Raw genomic sequence first — 19,532 nt, 5'->3', positions numbered from 1 at the left:
TCGGCAACATGGAGGGCTGTTGGCGCAATGGTCACTTTGTCACTACTGGCGCCTTCCAGGAGGAGCCCCTGCTCAGCCTCCTGGAGAGGAAGGGGCAGCGGCCTAGTCTCTGCCTCCCCCTGCGCACCAAGGTGACGAGAGGCCTGGGAAAACATATCGCCCCTGACTTAGCCTCTCGACCACCCCCAGCTCCAACACCAGCTGACCACAGGGGGCCAGTGACAACTGATGGACACGGCTGTCTTCTTTTCTTGCCAAATCAGCTTTTTGACAGACAGAAAGCAATTCTATAACATTTGAAGATAGCTAGAAAGTGGAATAATACCCTTACTTCATTAAAGTTTATGTGGCAATTTTATGAGACAGTGCAGGTAGAAGGGCATGGCAGTCTGTTACTTATAGGAGAGGCTTAGAAAGTGAAAATTATCACCAGCTGCAAACTGATTTCCAAGAACTTAAGATAAAAGGGGCCTCATCTTTTTAGAAGCAAATGCTCAAAAATCAAATGACATGTGGCTCTGAGAAAAGAAATTTCCTGAGTATTCAAAGAACAAGGAGAAGAAGATTAAAATGACAGTAATTTTCCAAGGTGTAGATTTAGCCAGAATGAGCAACCCAAATCAGCCCATCAGCCCTAGAGTTTCTCTTTGAAGACTGAATGCTCAATTTTAATATTTGTCATCTTTTAGCATGGTTCCTTTGGGGGAAAAAAATCTAGGGTACTATTTAACCTTATAACAGTATGGCTTTTCCACTTATAAAAATTTACATGGCATAAGCCATGTTTTTTTTTTAAGTGTTTTTATTCATTTTTGAGAGACAGAGACAGAGTGTGAGCAGGGGAGGGGCAGAGAGAGAGAGAGAGGGAGACACAGAATCCAAAGCAGACTCCAGCCTCTGAGCCATCAGCACAGAGCTCCACGTGAGGCTTGAACTGGTGAACCACGAGATCATGACCTGAGCCAAAGTTGGATGCTCAACGGACTGAGCCACCCAGGCGCCCCAAGCCATGTCTTCTTTAAAGAATTGTTTTAATGTTTATGAGAGAGAGAGAGAGAGAGAGAGAGAGAGAGAGAGAGATCATGAGTAGCAAAGGGGCAGAGAGAGGGAGGGGGAGAGAGAGAGAGAGAGAGAGATCATGAGTAGCAAAGGGGCAGAGAGAGGGAGGGGGAGAGAGAGAGAGAGAGAGAGAGAGAGAGAGAGAGACAGAATCCCAAACAAGCTCTGCACTGTCAGCACAGAGTCTGACACAGGTCTCAAACACACAAACCATGAGATCATGACCTGAGCCAAAATCAAGAGTCAGAAACTTAACTGACTGAGCCACCTAGGCACCCCAAGAATTTTCTTAAAACAATTTTTTTCATTAAAAAAAAAGAATTTTCTGAGCCCCAGTGTGGGCCATTCAAACTGATTTAGTGATTTTTTTTCCTTGTACATATGTGTTTTTACTATGTCATTTTAGCAATGGGGAAATTAAGGCTCAAAGAGATTAAGTAATTTGTTGAGGCCGCAAAGGCTGGAAGGTAATGAGTCAGGATTAAAATCCATATCTGCACGGCTTCAGGGTCAGTTCTCTAACACCACAAGCTACCACTCCCTTCTGGGGGCATACTACAGGTTAAAATTAATATTAACATTAACATGGGGCTATATTATCTAATTAAGCTATTAGCACCCTTAACATGTACTATCATATTTATGTAGATAAATCTGGAGAGCAGGCTCTCAAGGTCAAACACCCAAAGGAAATCAAGCACCAAGCAGGAATAACTCAGAAGAGATTAATGTTGCTTATAGCTATAACTGACAGAACATTCACAGTAGTCAAAACCCAAACAGACTCTGGTCACATAAATCATCCTGTTCACATACCACAAATAGTTACTAAGTTTACAACAAAGCAGACACTATTGTAGATTTTTAGACACACAGCCATTAGCAAGCACATGAGATTGAAAAGGAATGCAGTAAACTGTTAATAAGCTGTTACTTCTGGATGAAGGATTTTATGGGTGAATTTTATTTTCTTCTTTGTGTTTTCCCTCTTTTACACACTTTCTAAAAGGAGCAGATATATTACTTTTAAATTGAGGAAAATGTTTTATATATGTAAGTGGACTTTAATGGACCAACTTATTTTGATACTTTTGTGCTTGTCAAACACATTTGACAGTTATACCCCCCGACTCACTTGAGAGCTTAATATTTCAGTAACCAAGATTTCCATTGACCTAAGTTGCAGCCCACTTTGTAGAAAAAACAAAGACATTTTTAACAACCACAGTGCAGCTACAGAGAAAGGGAAAAATAATCACGTGAAGCAGAGACTAGGTCTTAAGAACTTTTTATTTTGCCAGTAACATGGATCTAGCCCCCAGAGACCAGCTTCCACCCCAACTTACAACATAGGGAGAAGGTTATAACCATGGAAGCTCAACCTCAAAATAGTGGAGGAAAAACAGTCTACACGTGTATAAATTTAACGAGAAAATTCTGGCCAGAAGCAAAGTATCATACTTATTCTTCCCTCCTTTCTATTCTTTCAAGTATTTTCCACCAAGTTACTTCTGCCTAGCAATCTGTACACCACCAAAGAATAAGAGCTCAATCAAGAGATTTAAGTAAAGAATATATGGATATATGGATTTGTAGGAAAACTTACAAAATCCAAGAGTCTTTTCCTAAATCCAAGAATTACCAAAGAAATTGACCCTACTTCTAGGCATCTTCCAAGAAGGACGTTCTTCCCAAATAACAATTTGAAACTTCATTAGATGTCTCCAATTTCCAACAAGGTGGAAATCTTCTTTTATGCTTAATTTACATTCTTTCTGCTGTCTTTGTAGCCCCCTCTCCCCGTCCACTACAGAAGCTTTCTGTTGCCTTTCTGTATTATAGAGTACCATTAACATGGCATTAGCTTTCTTTGCTGAGGAAGTATACATAGATGTGTGTGTGTGTGTGTGTGTGTGTGTGTGTGTGTGTGTGTGTATCTTAATTGGGATGAGATCTGTGTAGTACCAGTAATGCAGAAAATGTGAAAAGCATAAGGCGCAAAATTTGCCATTGGAAAAATCAAAGCTCGTGGGCAAGTTAAGATCGGTATGTTAGCAATAACCCAATGATAGTAAAGATTGTGTTGGGGTCATAAATGTCTCTCCACAAATGTCAAGGGCATAGGCAGACATTTTATAAGCTCTGTGGTTATTTATTCAAGCATGTCTGGCCTGGCTGACCTAGAGCTTTTGGTATTTGTTGGCAATTTTCTATGTTAAGAAAATATTTTTTAATCAGATGAACTTTATAGTGGTCAAAGGTCAAACAACTAATTAAAATTAACAGCAGCCTCAGTGAATGACTAACCAACAACAAACTAAAGAGGGAGGTTATCTCAAGTTGGCAGCTCTCTAAATGAAAGAGCTCTGGGGCGCCTGGGTGGCTCGGTTGGTTAAGCGTCCGACTTCGGCTCAGGTCATGATCTCACGGTCCGTGGGTTCGAGCCCCACATCGGGCTCTGTGCTGACTGCTCAGAGCCTGGAGCCTGTTTTGGATTCTGTTTCTCCCTCTCTCTGACCCTCCCCTGTTCATGCTCTGTCTCTCTCGGTCTCAAAAATAAATAAAAGTTAAAAAAAATTTTAAAAAATACTTTATAAAAAAAGAAAGCACTCTGACATTAGGCAATAAAACTTACTTAACTGAACTGCCCAGAAATAAAAGGTTTTTGCAGTTTAGCAGAGGCTGGGATGTTGGGTACAGAAAGAATAATTGCTCTTGATATTAGATGCAAAGCAACAAAGTGATTAAGGCTCTGAGGTCAGTCAGACCTAGGTACAAAGTAAGGTTCCTAACTTGCTAGTTAACTAGCAAACTTGCTTAGTTAACTGGGGCAAGTTAACTTCTACAAGGTTCATCTTCTTATCTGTAGGTCTGTACCTGCCTCTATTGGTCATTATGACAGTTGAATTAGACAATGTCCATAGGCTCCTTAGCAGATGTCCATAAGTATGCAATGGATATTAGCTTTATTTTGTTCTTCATCCATCGTGAGCACATTTTCCCAACTGTAGAGAAGATGACACCCATACCCACACACACATACTCCACCCTGGGTATCTGCTGGATTCCCCAAGGGGCACAGAATAAAAGCCAAGCCCCTGGAGAGCATTCTCAGCTCCCCTGTAGCCAGGTGCTCAGATCCCAATCCCTGTGTGCTAACCTGCTAGGACAAGCATCCACGTAGAGGGGGAAAGTAGGATTCGTCAACCTGATCTCACACGTGGGCTCCACCAATGACTAATTACCAGATGAAATAAAAGAAATTTCTTAACTTCTCAGGTACTCAGTGTCCTCCACTAAAAATTGGATATCCTTGGACCAAGCTCAAAGGATTATTGTTGGAGATGAAATGGAATAAGGTGTGTGGATATGTCAAGTGCAATGTATGGCACGAAGTAGACATTTAGCTAGCACTGGTCAGTTTCCTGACACTGAGCGTTGGGGTATCCCTGTTCTGAGGTCTCCCTATGCAGACCATGCACCTTTGGGGTGTTTCTAGTATAATCCACTAAGTGGAAACATATGCAGAACGTAGTAGTTTTATTCCCACAAACACATAGCATGTGTGCTTAGCACATAGCAAATAATCATGCATTCTTAGTGTTAGACTTGAAAGTTAGGACTACAGAGGCAGCAGGGACAGAAATATGCTTTCATGCTATCATGTGAATATGCTATCATGTGAAGGCAGGCTGAGAAGACCACAAGGATGGAATACTCTATTAAATCATCTGAGAGGCATTGATAATCTCCTCACTTCAGTTCCCTTTCCAGGAAAAAGAAGGAAGCCTAACTATTCTTCCCAGACCTCTCAACTCTGAAAATTATTCCATGCTAGTCAGAGTTGACCTCTCCTTTCAAACAAATGGGGTGGGGAAACGGGGTAAAGTGGAGAGCCCTTATTTCAGCTCTGTCTTCTCTCCCTCATCCTCCTTTGATACTGTTGTTGCTGGGATAGGAACAGTCCTCCTCTCCCATGCTTAAAGTTAAAAGGAACTTCTAGGGTCTTGCTTGACCACTCACTGAGAATCCCTTACAAGAGAAAAGAGGAAGAGCCCCGATGTATAAGCAAGAACAAGTGTATGCATGGCATTTCTTAAATATGCTTCACCACTCATTTTCTATGTGACTAAGGACAAGTTCTTCAAATTCTCGGAGCCTTGGTCTTCTGGTTCATAAAAAGAATTGTCAGTTGAGGGAATGGACAATAGCAACCTCAGATTGTTGAGAGGCAAACAGGATAATACATGCTTTTAGCCTCCTGACAAAACAAAAATGCTCAATAAATGTCACTTCCCCTTCCTTCTATTTAAGTCTCAAACAGACTGAAGGCCTATTGAGATTGTAGGTAACCTTTTGTACACCACATAGACTCTGCATATCGCCTAGTATAATACAGTACAGAAATATTTGTGGGATAGATGAAAACGCAAACAAGTATTTTAAAGCAAGGCAAAAGCTCTCAGCACAATGCCCAACTCTCTGATGAGCAGAAAAGACTAGAGTTGGGCCACCGGTGTATGGTTTAATTACCAGATGCATGGTAGTATGATGGATTGCGATTTTCCATCTTGTTATCCTCATGGCACGCCAGAGATCCAGATTATCAACCCAAGACCAATTTTCAGCAAGATCAGGAAAAACCAAGAAGTGGATATATAAATGAAAAAAAAAAAAAAAAGGTGGGAGGAGAGTTTGGGTTTGTTTTTTTTAAACCAATGGTCCTGTATTTTGTGGGGGGTTATGAAGTCTACCAGGGAAGCTTGAGTCTTCCTCCCATAAAACACATATATTCACATACACTAACCATTTCAGGGGCCTTAGAAGCTCAAGTTGAGAATCGTCTATTTCGATCTGTTGGAACTCTAAATCTAAATTTTGTAGCCATATATCAGATGTTTGTCAACGCATTACGGACTTGTGGCAAAACATGAGCAAATGGTTAAATTGTATTGATTGTGGAGACTCAGCGGTGCCCTGAAAAGCAACCTAAAGCTCCCAGAGTACAAGATTTGTAGGCTTGCCATGCTGACAGTCAAGGAAAGATGAGTCCTTATTAAAGTGCTCAGACTCTTTGCATTTCACATGTCAATTGCTGGGAAAGAGAGTGTTTACAGGCTCCTCTTCTGGAAGTCAGGTGAGCTGAGGAGCAGGGGCGGCCATCAGAAAGATTCTACCTCAGTGAGCCCAGACCACCGAGACAGCATCCACACTTTCACTAAACACAGTTAGTGAGGCGAAGCTTTAGCTTTAGTTTCCTAGAGTTTATTTCTTTAAAAAATTTTTTTTTCAACGTTTATTTATTTTTCGGACAGAGAGAGACAGAGCATGAATGGGGGAGGGTGAGAGAGAGAGGGAGACACAGAATCGGAAACAGGCTCCAGGCTCTGAGCCATCAGCCCAGAGCCTGACGCGGGCTCGAACTCCCGGACCGCGAGATCGTGACCTGGCTGAAGTCGGACGCTTAACCGACTGCGCCACCCAGGCGCCCCCTAGAGTTTATTTCTAAAACTATGGAGTCTTGCCTCAGTTCTGGGATCGGCTGAGACCTCTGTTGTAACCGCATCTCATTTCAACTGCTCTCTCCACCCAACACGGCTTCCCTCCTGCCCTCCAGATGTTAAGCCTGCGGACCCACCTCAGTGAACCTGCTGCATGAAAATCTTGTCTCTGAATCTATTTTTCCAGACACTTGACTTCTGACACTCTAAAAGCCTCACTGTCCTCATGTATAAAATGGGCATGGTCACTATACCTATATATATCATAAGGTTCTTGGAGGATGCAGTGATATAATGCCAGTGAAATGCTTAGCATAGGGCTTGACACCGAGTGAGCCCTTCCCAGAAGCCACAAATTGATCCAGGGAACCAATGCTATCAGGATCAAACTCCAAGCTGGCTTCTTGGCAGAAATAAAAAGACATAAGACATATAGAAAATGACAAGCTTGATCCTAAAATTCATACAGAAGTACATGAAACCAGAGTCGACAAAACAATCTAGAAACAAAACAAAACAAAACAAAAAATTAGAGAACTCACACATCCCAACTTCAAAAGTTGCTACAAAGCTAGAGTAATCAAGGCAGCATGACATTGGCATGAGGACAGATATAGAACAATGGAATAAATTGAGAGTCCAACAATAAGCTTGTATATTTACGGGCAATTGACTTTTGTCAAGGGTGCCAAGAGCATTCAATGGGGAAAAATAATCTTTTCAATAAATGATGCTGGGACCACTGGATAGCTATATGAATTAGAGTCAGTTTGGAGCCTTTCCTCCTACCATGTACCAAAGTCAACTCAAAATGGGTCCAATCTCTAAATGTCAGAGCTCAAACTATAAAACTCTTGGAAGAAAGCATAGGTGTAAGTCTTTGTGACTTTGGGTTAGGCAATGGTTCAAGCAACAAGAGAAAAAAAATGGACAAATCACACTTCATCATCAAAATTAAAAAGTCTGCGCTTGAAAGGAAACCGCTAAAAAAAAAAAAAGGCAATCAACAGAATGGGATAAAATCTCTGCAAATCATGTATCTGGTTTGTAGCTAGGATATACATAGAACTCTTTATAATTCAACAATAAAAAGACAACGCTACTTAAAAGTGGGCAAAAGATGACATTCTACTCTGACAATAATTTCTGCAAATGAGTCATGTAACCTTCTAGGTTTGAGGGCAGACACTATGTTGTATTCCCTTCTGCCTCTCTAGTACCTACCGGAGGAGCGGCAAAAAAACCAAACCAAAACAAACCCCGTGAGCTTTGAAGTAGGAGACCTGTGTTCAGTTAGGACTGCCACGTATTAGCTCTTTGATACTGGACAGTAAGTTGACTTCTCCAATCCCTGTTTTTCTCATCTATAAAATGGACTTAACAAGAACACCCACCTCATAGAACTGTCGACGCTGAAGGCCAGCATACACCTACAACTCTTAGTTCATCCCTAGAATAATAGATAGGTCCTAAATTGCAGCTATGATTCTAAGCGTTGAGATAATTATGTGAATGATAACATCGTGAATACTTGTAGCAGCAGCAACAGCAAACAGAACAGCGAAGTATGTTTGCTTGCCACCACCTCAGTCATCAACAGAAACCATCCGTGTGATGGGTACATGTTTGTGCAAACGCTGCTCACTTTGTATCTTAGTTTACAGCTGATTTGATGAGGAAGGGTGTAGTGCTAGGCTGGCCCAAAATCATTGTGGTGGCTGATGGCTCCCATGGGGGAGACCTACCGTGTGCTGGGGCTCAGGCCACATTACGTGGTCGAATCCTGCAACGCTTACGGAGCTAATGCCACCATCACAAGACTGGACCAGAGACAGGTAAGCTGTGGAGGGTCTTTCACACTGTCTTCCCCACTCCTTCCAATCTAAGCGGTCAGGTTGATTATTAGTTCATTTATGGTCCGCAGACAAGTCTGTTCTGCCTCCGGGAGCTCATTTACAAAAAGCACTCAACCAGGTGGTTTCTGGGATATTTGTCCCGGTGATCGTCCCGCCTGACTGCACAACGGCAGCTCCACAGGCTGAATCATCAGCGTGGAGAGTGTTAAGGAGGGTAACTTCTCTAATCAATCTGTATTGTGCTAATGATACGATGAACATGATTTGGCATCAACCAAGAATGCTCAATCTTTGGGCCAGAAAACATGGATCATCGAAAACGAAACTGGTCAGGGAATCCACTACCGACTATTCTAGGAACTGATCAGTTATCTTACACACATTGGGCATGAACCAGAGTGGTCCAGACTGAGATATGGCAGGCACGTCAGCCATTCATAACCAGGATGAAAAGAGCCAACCTTTCACTGTAAAAATGAATTACTTGGGCCTACCTGCCTTATCCCGAAGTCTCCCGCTCGAAGCCTCACTTTTCCAATCTTGCAAGAGCCCAAAGGGGTTGGGGAGTGTCAATCTAGATAACTTAACTTAACAGAAGTCCTGGGGGCAGGGGTGCCTGGGTGGCTCAGTCGGTTGAAGGTCCAACTTCAGCTCAGTCATGATCTCGCAGTCTGTGAGCTCAAGCTTCACGTGGAGCTCTGTGTTGACAGCTCAGAGCCTGGAGCCTACTTTGGATTCTGTGTCTCCCTCTCTCTCTGCTCCTCCCCTGCCCATGCTCTGTCTCTCTCAAAAATAAATAAACATAAAAAAATTTTGAAAAAAAAATAGAAGTCTTTGGCACATCTGGATGGCTCAGTTGGTTGAACGTCTGACTGCTTGGGATTCTCTCTCTCCCTCTCTCTGCCCCTCCCTGACTCTGTGCACACACACGTGCATGTGTGCACAGGGACCCTCACATCTCAAAGTTATTTTGAGATCAAAAAACTCCATTGAGAACATGATTTGGGGAAGTTGCCAGAGTGCCCAAAGATGCCAACATTGGCCTACATAGGATCTCAGATCATTATGAAGTTATATTTATCTATTTCACTAACATGACAATAGACAACGTGAAGCACAGTAAATTATTTTGGTAAGACATGGAATCTTTGCTTTCCAGGTAGGTTACCCAAAAGGTAAAAAAACACCTTTCACAATCTCTTACCAAGCGCAGACTAATAGTCCAGGAAAACTTAGTCCTTTTAACAGAGAGAAAACTAAATTCTAATATTCTACAAGTATACTTCTGATATTAAAACTCATTCTTGGGGACGCCTGGGTGGCTCAGCCTAAGGGTAAGCATCTGACTTCAGCTCAGGTCATGATCTCACAGCTTGTGGGCTCGAGCTCCGCTTCCGGCTCTGTGCTGACAGCTTGGAGCCTGGACTCTGCTTCAGATTCTATGTCTCCTTCTCTCTGCCTCCCCTCTGCCTGCACTCTGTCTCTCTCAAAAATAAATAAACATAATAAACAAACAAACAAACAAATAAATAAATAAAATTCATTCTTGGAGCGTCTGGGTGGCTCAGTTGGCTGAGTGTCTGACTCTTGATTTTGGCTCAGGTCATGATCTCACTGTCCTAAGATCGAGCCCCATGTTGGGCTCTGCATTGAGCTGGAACCTGCTTAAGATTTTCTCTTTCCCTGGGTGCCTGGGTGGCTCAGTCAGTTAAGCGTCTGACTTTGACTCGGGTCATGATCTCACAGTTCTGGGTCAGAGCCTGGAGCCTGCTTCAGATTCTGTGTCTCCCTCTCTCTGCCCCTCCCCCATTCACACTCTGTCTATCTCTCTCTCAAAAACAAATAAACATTAAAAAATTAAAAAAAATAAAAGATTTTCTCTCTCCCTCTGCCCAGCCCCTGCTCATGGTCTCTCTCTCTCAAAATAAATAAACATTAAAAAAATTAAAATAAAATCGTTCTTTAAAAACTTAAGTAAACTCATTCCCATTTTAGTTAGTCTGGCCAAACATAAAATTCCATTTCCAAGATTTGTTTCCTGTAAACCTTCTACAACTTTTTCAGATCCATTCTGATTCTGTCTGGGTGTTTTTCCTGTTTCTAATTCTGGAACAAACACTCATTCTACTTTCCTTACCTATTTTTTGTATGCAGTTGTTCTCATATTTAATATTTCTAAGTGTTTTTTTTTTTAATGTTTATTTTTGAGAGAAGGAGAGGGGCAGAGAGAGGGGGGGACAGAGGATCCAAAGCGGGCTCTGAGCTGACAGCAGACAGCCTGACACAGGTCTCAAGCTCACAAATCGTGAGATCATGACCTGAGCCGAAGTTGGATGCTTAACTGACTGAGTCACCGAGGTGCCCTCCAAGTAGTTTTAACTACATATATTGATAAGAGCTCTTTGTCCTTAGAATCCTTAATTCCAGTGAAAACTAAGAAGAAAGCAATGGTAGACTGTTGCGCCAGCATTCTGTGGATTGGCAAATTTATAAAAATACATTTCACAATTTCTAGAAGTATATTCTTCCCCGTAATAAACTTTTCAATGTGGCACAAAACATGTTTACTAATAGACCCGAGTATCTTTAGTTCCTCCGTAAAAGGAAACCAAAGAGTAGATAAGCCTATGTCCAGTAATTAATGTTTTGGTATTTTGTCTTTTTGGGAAACGATCTAGATATTCAATAAATATCCCCCTTTAACTTATTTCAGTATAACTTTAAGGTTTCAAGTTACCAAAAGGACTTTGGAAACTATTTTTAGATAGGCATACCATAAAGACTCATTATTGTTGAAAAGTTTCTTTATAATAAACTTTTATCTTACTTCTATCTATTGTTCTTAAGTACTATTCTCAGACTACTCATAAAAATTTCATGAGACATTAAACAGCTAACCATCACCTTATCTTTTTGGCTGACAAATTTATTATAGAGATAACCTGACTTTCATTAAACTAAATAAAATGAAAATATTATATTCAATGCTGATAACTCTAAAGATATGCCTGTTTTAATTAAACCAACAAATTAAAACTAGGTTTTATTTTGTGATTATCCTAGATCCCATTAAATTGAAAAAACATTTGGGTTCATTTCTATATTTCTGAAAGTGTACTTAATTTATGTAAATGTTTATTTGTCTTTAAGCCAATCTAGTAGAACTCTTTACAAATCAATTTTGGTTATAGGTTATACAGTCCAGAGGTAGAAAAATATCACATATCTATAGTATATATACATAAAAATACAGAAATGTATATAGACTCAGATCTTATCACTTTCATTTTAAAATTTTAGCCGGGATACAAGTACAGTAATGCAAACCTCACTAGTTTATAAAAGAACAGTTGGGGGTGCCTAGGTGGCTCAGTCTGTTAAGCATTTGATTTTGGCTTAGGTCATGATCTCACTGTCCATGAGTTTGAGCCCCATGTTGGGCTCTGTGCTGACAGCTTGGAGCCTAGAGCCTGCTTTGGATTCTGTGTTTCCCCCTCTCTCTGCCCCTCCCCTGTTTATGCTCTGTCTCTCACTCTCTCTCTCTCTCTCTCTCTCAAAAATAAAGAAACGTTAAAAAAAATAAATAATAAAATAAAATAGACTGTGGGGATAGTTGTACTTTATAAACAAACAAACAAACAAACAAACAAATTAACAGTTGGATCCAAATTGTGTTTCTGACAGATAAAATAAGTTTACCTGCTCAGATGGCTGAAGCTTTTACTAATAATTGTGGGAAAGACTTAAAGATTTTTCATCCACCTGAGTAGTTTTTTGTTTTTTGGACAAGAAATACCTCCCTGAAGTTTGCATTTCAAAGCTGGCTCTGGGTGCCTACAATGACATGTCAAAGGCACAGAGAAAAGATAAAAGTTCCTCCAAGAAGGGCTTTTGTTTCCTAAATCCCACTCTTTCACAATATTTGCAAGTCTTTGGAAATGAACTGGGGAAGTCTGGAGATTGGTAAAGAGGATGGGTTTGCTTTAAAATGTGTCTATGGCCACATTTCTGTTCTTGTAAAGATTCGATTTGTAAGACCAGTACAGTTATTTTAATTCCTCAAAGCACTGGTTTGCAACTGGAATGATATCCCATCAAGACACTGGCCTGCCTACCCAACTACATTAGCCTTGATTTTGTATCAAGGAGAAGTTCTTCAACTAAGATGGAAATCAAAAGATCCCATGGTCCAGGGGCACCTGGCTGGCTAGCTTGGTGGAGCATGTGACTCTTGATCTTGGGGCCATGAGTTCAAGCCTCACACTGGGCGTGGAGCTTACTTAAAAAATTAGGGGATTGGATGGGGAGAAGATGGCAGCAACCGCGTCCTGCTGATCACTTAGATTCCACCCACATCTGCCTAAATAACCCAGAAAACCACCAGAAGACTAGCAGAACGGACTCTCTGGAGCCAAGTGTAGACAAAGGACCACGGAAGAGGGTAGGAAGGGCGGAGAGGCGGTGCACGCTACCTGGACTGGCGGGAGGGGGCTGGCCGGTGGAGGGGCAGCCCGCCCTGCAAGGCAGAGCCCCTGAGTCTGGCTGGCAAAAGCGGAGGGGCCGGACCGTGTGAGTTCTGACAGCCAGCAGGACTTAACATCTGGAATGTTAAAAGTCAACGGCTCTGCTGGGAGAGCGGCCGGGCGAGAGGACAACAGGAGGGAGAGGTGTTGAGCCCCTGAAGACAGAACTCAGCTCGGCAGGGAACAAAGGCGCTCGCCAGCGCCATCTCCCTCTCCCATCCCCCAGCCAAAATCCCAAAGGGAACCAGTTCCCGGCACTGAACTTGCTTGCACAGCGCAAACACCCAACGCTGTGCTTCTGTGGATCCATCCCTCCGACGGATCTGCCTGCCTCCCTCCCGGTGCTGCTGGGCCCCTCCCTCCCCTGTGCACCTTGCAGACCCACCCTGGCTAATACGCCAGATCCCATCAAAGCAGCACCACAAGCCTGGGAGTGTGCAAGTAGCCCAGACAGGGGCCACACCACTCCACAGTGCGTCCTGCACCTGGGAGAGGGGAAGATAAGGTACACACCAGTCTGACTGTGGCCCCAGCGGTGGGCTGGGGACAGACATCGCGTCTGACTGTGGCCCCGCCCACCAACGCAAGTTACTCCAGACAGTTTGGAGCCACCGCAGGGACTACTCAAAATGACAAAACAGAAGAATTCTCCTCAAAGGAAACTCCAGGAAGTAGCAACAGCTAACGAATTGATCAAAAACTATTTAAGCAATATAACGGAAGAAGAATTTAGAATAATAGTCATAAAATTAATTGCTGGGCTTGAAAAAAGTAGAGAGGACAGCAGAGAATCTATTGCTACATGGATCAAGGGACTAAGAAACAGTCATGAGGAGCTAAAAAATGCTATAAATGAGGTGCAAAATAAAATGGAGGCAACCACAGCTCGGACTGAAGAGGCAGAGGAGAGAATAGGTGAATTAGAAGACAAAATTATGGAAAAGGAGGAAGCTGAGAAAAAGAGAGACAAAAAAATCCAGGAGTATGAGGGGAGAATTAGACAACTAAGTGAGGCAATCAAGCGTAACACTATCTGTATAATAGGGATTCCAGAAGAGGAAGAGAGAGAGAAAGGGATTGAAGGTGTACTTGAACAAATCATAGCTGAGACCTTCCCTGATCTGGGGAAGGAAACAGGCATTGAAAGCCAAGAGGCACAGAGAAATCCCTTCAGACGTAACTTGAATCGATCTTCTGCGTGACATATCGTAGTAAAACTGGCAAAATACAAGGATAAAGAGAAAATTCTGAAAGCAGCTAGGGATAAACACGCCCTAATTTATAAAGGGAGAGCCATACGGCCAGAAAGGAATGGCAGGAAATATTCAGTGTGATGAGCAGTAAAAATATGCAGCCGAGAATCCTTTATCCCGCAAGTCTGTCATTCAGAATAAAAGGAGAGATAAAGGTCTTCCCAAACAAACAAAAACTGAAGGAATTCATCACCACTAAACCAGCCCTACAAGAGATCCTACGGGGGATTCTGTGAGTGAAATGTTGCAAGGACCACAAAGTACCAGAGACATCACTACAAGCATGAAACCTACAGACATCACAATGACTCTAAACCCATATCTTTCAACAATAACACTGAATGTAAATGGACTAAATGCTCCAACCAAAAGACATAGGGTATCAGAATGGATAAAAAAAACAAGACCCATCTATTTCCTGTCTACAAGAGACTCCTTTTAGACCTGAGGACACCTTCATATTGAAAGTGAGGGGATGGAGAACTATCTATCATGCTACTGGAAGTCAAAAGAAAGCTGGAGTAGCCATACTTATATCAGACAAACTAGACTTTAAATTAAAGGTTGTAACAAGAGATGAAGCAGGGCATTATATAATAATTACAGGGTCTATCCATCAGGAAGAGCTAACAATTATACATGTCTATGCACCGAATATGAGTGCCCCCAAATATATAAAGCAATTAATCACAAACATAAGCAACCTTATTGATAAGAATGTGGTAATTGCAGGGGACTTTAATACTTCACTTACAACAATGGATAGATCATCTAGACACAGGATCAAGAAACAAGGGCCCTGAATGATACATTGGACCAGATGGACTTGACAGATATATTTAGAACTCTGCATCCCAAAGCAACAGAATATACTTTCTTCTTGAGTGCACATGGAACATTCTCCAAGATAGATCACATACTGGGTCACAAAACAGCCCTTCTTAAGTATAAAAGAATTGAGATCATACCATGCATACCTTCAGACCACAATGCTATGAAGCTTGAAATCAACGACAGGAAAAAGTCTGGAAAACCTCCAAAAGCATGGAGGTTAAAGAACACTCTACTAAAGAATGAATGCGTCAACCAGGCAATTAGAAAAGAAATTAAAAAATACATGGAAACAAATGAAAATGAAAATACAACAATCCAAATGCTTTGGGATGCAGCGAAGGCAGTCCTGAGAGGAAAATACATTGCAATCCAGGCCTATCTCAAGAAACAAGAAAAATCCCAAATACAAAATCTAACAGCACACCTAAAGGAAATAGAAGCAGAACAGCAAAGACACCCCAAACCCAGCAGAAGAAGAGAAATAATAAAGATCAGAGCAGAAATAAGTAATTTATAATCTAAACAAACTGTAGAGCAGATCAATGAAACCAAGAGTTTGTTTTTTGAAAAAATAAACAAAATTGATAAACCTCTAGCCAGGCTTCTCAAAAGGAAAAGGGAGATGACCCAAATAGATAAAATCATGAATGAAAATGGAATTATTACAACCAATCCCTCAGAAATATAAGCAATTATCAGGGAATACTATGAAAAATTATATGCCAACAAACTGGACAGCCTGGAAGAAATGGACAAATTCCTAAGCATCCACACACTTCCAAAACTCAAACAGGAAGAAATAGAAAACTTGAACAGACCCATAACCAGCGAAGAAATTGAATCAGTTATCAAAAATCTCCCAACAAATAAGAGTCCAGGACTAGATGGCTTCCCAGGGGAATTCTACCAGACATTTAAAGCAGAGATAATACCTATCCTTCTTAAGCTGTTCCAAAAAATAGAAAGGGAAGGAAAACTTCCAGACTCATTCTATGAAGCCAGCATTACTTTGATTCCAAACAGAGACCCAGAAAAAAAAGAGAACTCCAGGCCAATATCCCTGATGAATATGGATGCAAAAATTCTCAATAAGATGCTAGCAAATCGAATTCAACAGCATATAAAAAGAATTATACACCATGATCAAGTGGGATCCTGGGCTGCAGGGCTGGTTCAACATTTGCAAATCAATCAATGTGATACATCACATTAATAAAAGAAAAGATAAGAACCATATGATCCTGTCTACCAATACAGAAAAAGCATTTGACAAAATTCAGCATCCTTTCTTAATAAAAACCCTCAAGAAAGTTGGTATAGAAGGAACATACTTAAACATCACAAAAGCCATTTATGAAAAGCCCACAGCTAAGATCATCCTCAACGGGGAAAAATGGAGAGCTTTCCCCCTGAGATCAGAAACGTGACAGGGATGTCCACTCTCACCGTTGTTGCTTACCATAGTGTTGGAAGTGCTAGCATCAGCAATCAGACAACAAAAGGAAATCAAAGGCATCAAAATTGGCAATGATGATGTCAAGCTTTCACTTTCTGCAGATGACATATTATACATGGAAAACCTGATAGACTCCACCAAAAGTATGCTAGAACTGATACATGAATTCAGCAAAGTCGCAGGATACAAAATCAATGTACAGAAATCAGTTGCATTCTTATACACTAATAATGAAGCAACAGAAAGACAAATAAACTGATCCCATTCACAATTGCACCAAGAAGCATAAAATACCTAGGAATAAATCTAACCAAAGATGTACAAGATCTGTATGCTGAAAACTATAGAAAGCTAATGAAGGAAATTGAAGAAGACATAAAGAAATGGAAAAACATTCCATGCTCATGGATTGGAAGAATAAATATTGTCAAAATGTCAATACTACCCAAAGCATCTACACATTCAATGCAATCCCAATCAAAACTGCATTGGCATTCTTCTCGAAGCTAGAACAAGCAATCCTAAAATTTGTATAGAACCACAAAAGATCCCAAATAGCCAAAGTAATTTTGAAGAAGACCAAAGCAGGAAGCATCACAATCCCAGACTTTAGCCTCTACTACAAAGCTGTAATCAAGACAGCATGGTATTGGCACAAAAACAGACCCATAAACCAGTGGAATAGAATAGAAACCCCAGAATTAGACCCACAAAAGTATGGCCAACTAATCTTTGACAAAGCAGGAAAGAATATCCAATGGAAAAAAGACAGTCTCTTTAACAAATGGTGCTGGGAGAACTGGACAGCAACATGCAGAAGGATGAAACTAGACCACTTTCTTACACCATTCACAAAAATAAACTCAAAATTGATGAAGGACCTGAATGTGAGACAGGAAACCATCAAAATCCTAGAGGAGAAAGCAGGAAAAAACCTCTCTGACCTCAGCTGCAGCAATTTCTTACTTGACACATCCCCAAAGGCAAGGGAATTAAAAGCAAAAATGAACTATTGGGACCTCATGAAGATAAAAAGCTTTTGCACTGCCAAGGAAACAATCAACAAAACTAAAAGGCAACCACCGGAATTGGAAAACATATTTGCAAATAACATATCGGACAAAGGGCTAGTATCCAAAATCTATAAAGACCTCACCAAACTCCACACACAAAAAAACAAATAATCCAGTGAAGAAATGGGCAGAAAACATGAATAGACACTTCTCTAAAGAAGACATCCAGATGGCCAACAGGCACATGAAAAGTTGTTCAACATCACTCCTCATCAGGGAAACACATATCAAAACCACACTGAGATGCCACCTCATGCCAGTCAGAGTAGCTAAAATGAACAAATCAGGAGACTATAGATGCTGGTGAGGATGTGGAGAAATGGGAACCCTCTTGCACTGTTGGTGGGAATGCAAACTGGTGTAGCTGCTCTGGAAAACAGTGTGGAGGTTCCTCAAAAAATTAAAAATAGATCTACCCTATGACCCAGCAGTAGCACTGCTAGGAATTTACCCAAGGGATACAGGAGTGCTGATGCACAGGGGCACTTGGACCCCAATATTTATGGCAGCACTTTCAACAATAGCCAAATTATGGAAAGAGCCTAAGTGTCCATCAACTGATGAATAGAAAAAGAAATTGTGGTTTATATACACAATGGAATACTACATGGCAATGAGAAAGAATGAATTATGGCCTTTTGTAGCACCATAGATGGAACTGGAGAGTGTTATGCTAAGTGAAATAAGTCAGAGAGAAAGACAGATACCATATGTTTTCACTCTTATGTGAATCCTGAGAAACTTAACAGAAGACCATGGGGGAGGGGAAGAAAAAAAAAGGTTAGAGAGGGAGGGAGACAAAACATAAGAGACTCTTAAAAACTGAGAACAAACTGAGGGTTGATAGGGGGTGGGAGGGAGGGGAGGCTGGGTGATGGGCATTGAGGAGGGCACCTGTTGGGATGAGCACTGGGTGTTGCATGGAAACCAATTTGAAAATAAATTTTGTATTTAAATTTTTTTTTTTAAATTAAAATAAAAAAATTAAATTAAAAAAAAGAAATACTTAAAAAAATAATTCTATGCTCTAGATTTAGAGTTGTGTTTCTTCAGAATTTTTAGTAAGTACTTCCACAAGGCTTTCCCTCTGGGTATATAGTCTCATTTTAGCTTAAGGGAGAAGGCTTAAGAAAAGTTCCTACAGGCTCTGAATATCAGCTTCCAATCTGGCCAATTTATGACCCTAGAGCTACTTAAAAACAACAACAACAACAACAACACCTTTTGAACATATTGGAATATATTGTCAGGTTTCACCTGGGACAAACAGTAAATATTCCTGGCAATAGTGAACAACCCCATGGACACAGGGGAAGGTGCAAGAGAAGGTCCCCAAAGAAGATGCAAAGGATACTGCCCTCCCAGATGCAGAGCCACTCCTAGAGAAAACTGAAAGAAAGACCGAGGAATTCCCCTTGAGAGGTGGCAACGGTTGGTAGGACCCTGGCCACAAACGGGCTACCGTCCCCATTTCTGTCTGGCCATATTTTGGGAGCCTCCAATCTGACAGCACCCAAACCAAATTCTCAGCACACAAAACGAGACAGCAAGAGCCGTCCTTGGGAGAGAAAGGATTGATAACCAATATTTTTTTCCTGCCAATTTGAATTTGGAAAGGAAGAGACAACATGAAATTTTACCTTCCTCTTTCGACCACACACTACAGGTAGGGATCTGGGATCCCTGCCTTTGATAAGAATTCTTACCCTTTGCTGTCTTCTGCCAGTTTTCCAAGGATGCTGCCTTCAGCCTCCAGAGTGAGTGCGGTATCCCAGCAAGTCTCATCCTGGTCACCAGAAACTACAGAGAAGGAAAAAATAATTTTCCCTCTACCCTTTATAGTGAGGGCCTGAGACCCTTTTTTTCCTCCTAGAGCACCTCGTAACTGGTAAGCCTAGGTTAAAAGTTCTCCCTTGTGGCCACTGTAATTCAAGATTATCTTCGGTGCGGTTAATCGGCTTGTTCAGCCTTAAAACA

At 41.3% G+C, this 19,532-nt stretch overlaps 1 long non-coding RNA gene across 1 annotated transcript in view; it reads right to left on the bottom strand.

The window, feature by feature from the left end:
• LOC128313158 (uncharacterized) overlaps positions 1 to 19,532 on the bottom strand; it is an 87,379-nt gene that overhangs the window by 54,501 nt on the left and 13,346 nt on the right. The window contains exon 4 of the long non-coding RNA XR_008293425.1: positions 19,262 to 19,355. This is a non-coding gene — a long non-coding RNA (uncharacterized LOC128313158). The remainder of the gene's footprint in view (positions 1 to 19,261; positions 19,356 to 19,532) is intronic.

Source organism: Acinonyx jubatus, chromosome E2, assembly GCF_027475565.1.
Source record: "Acinonyx jubatus isolate Ajub_Pintada_27869175 chromosome E2, VMU_Ajub_asm_v1.0, whole genome shotgun sequence".
Lineage (NCBI taxonomy): Eukaryota > Metazoa > Chordata > Mammalia > Carnivora > Felidae > Acinonyx > Acinonyx jubatus.
Note: the sequence above shows the minus strand (reverse complement) of the source record. Positions and strands in the feature narration are given on the sequence as shown.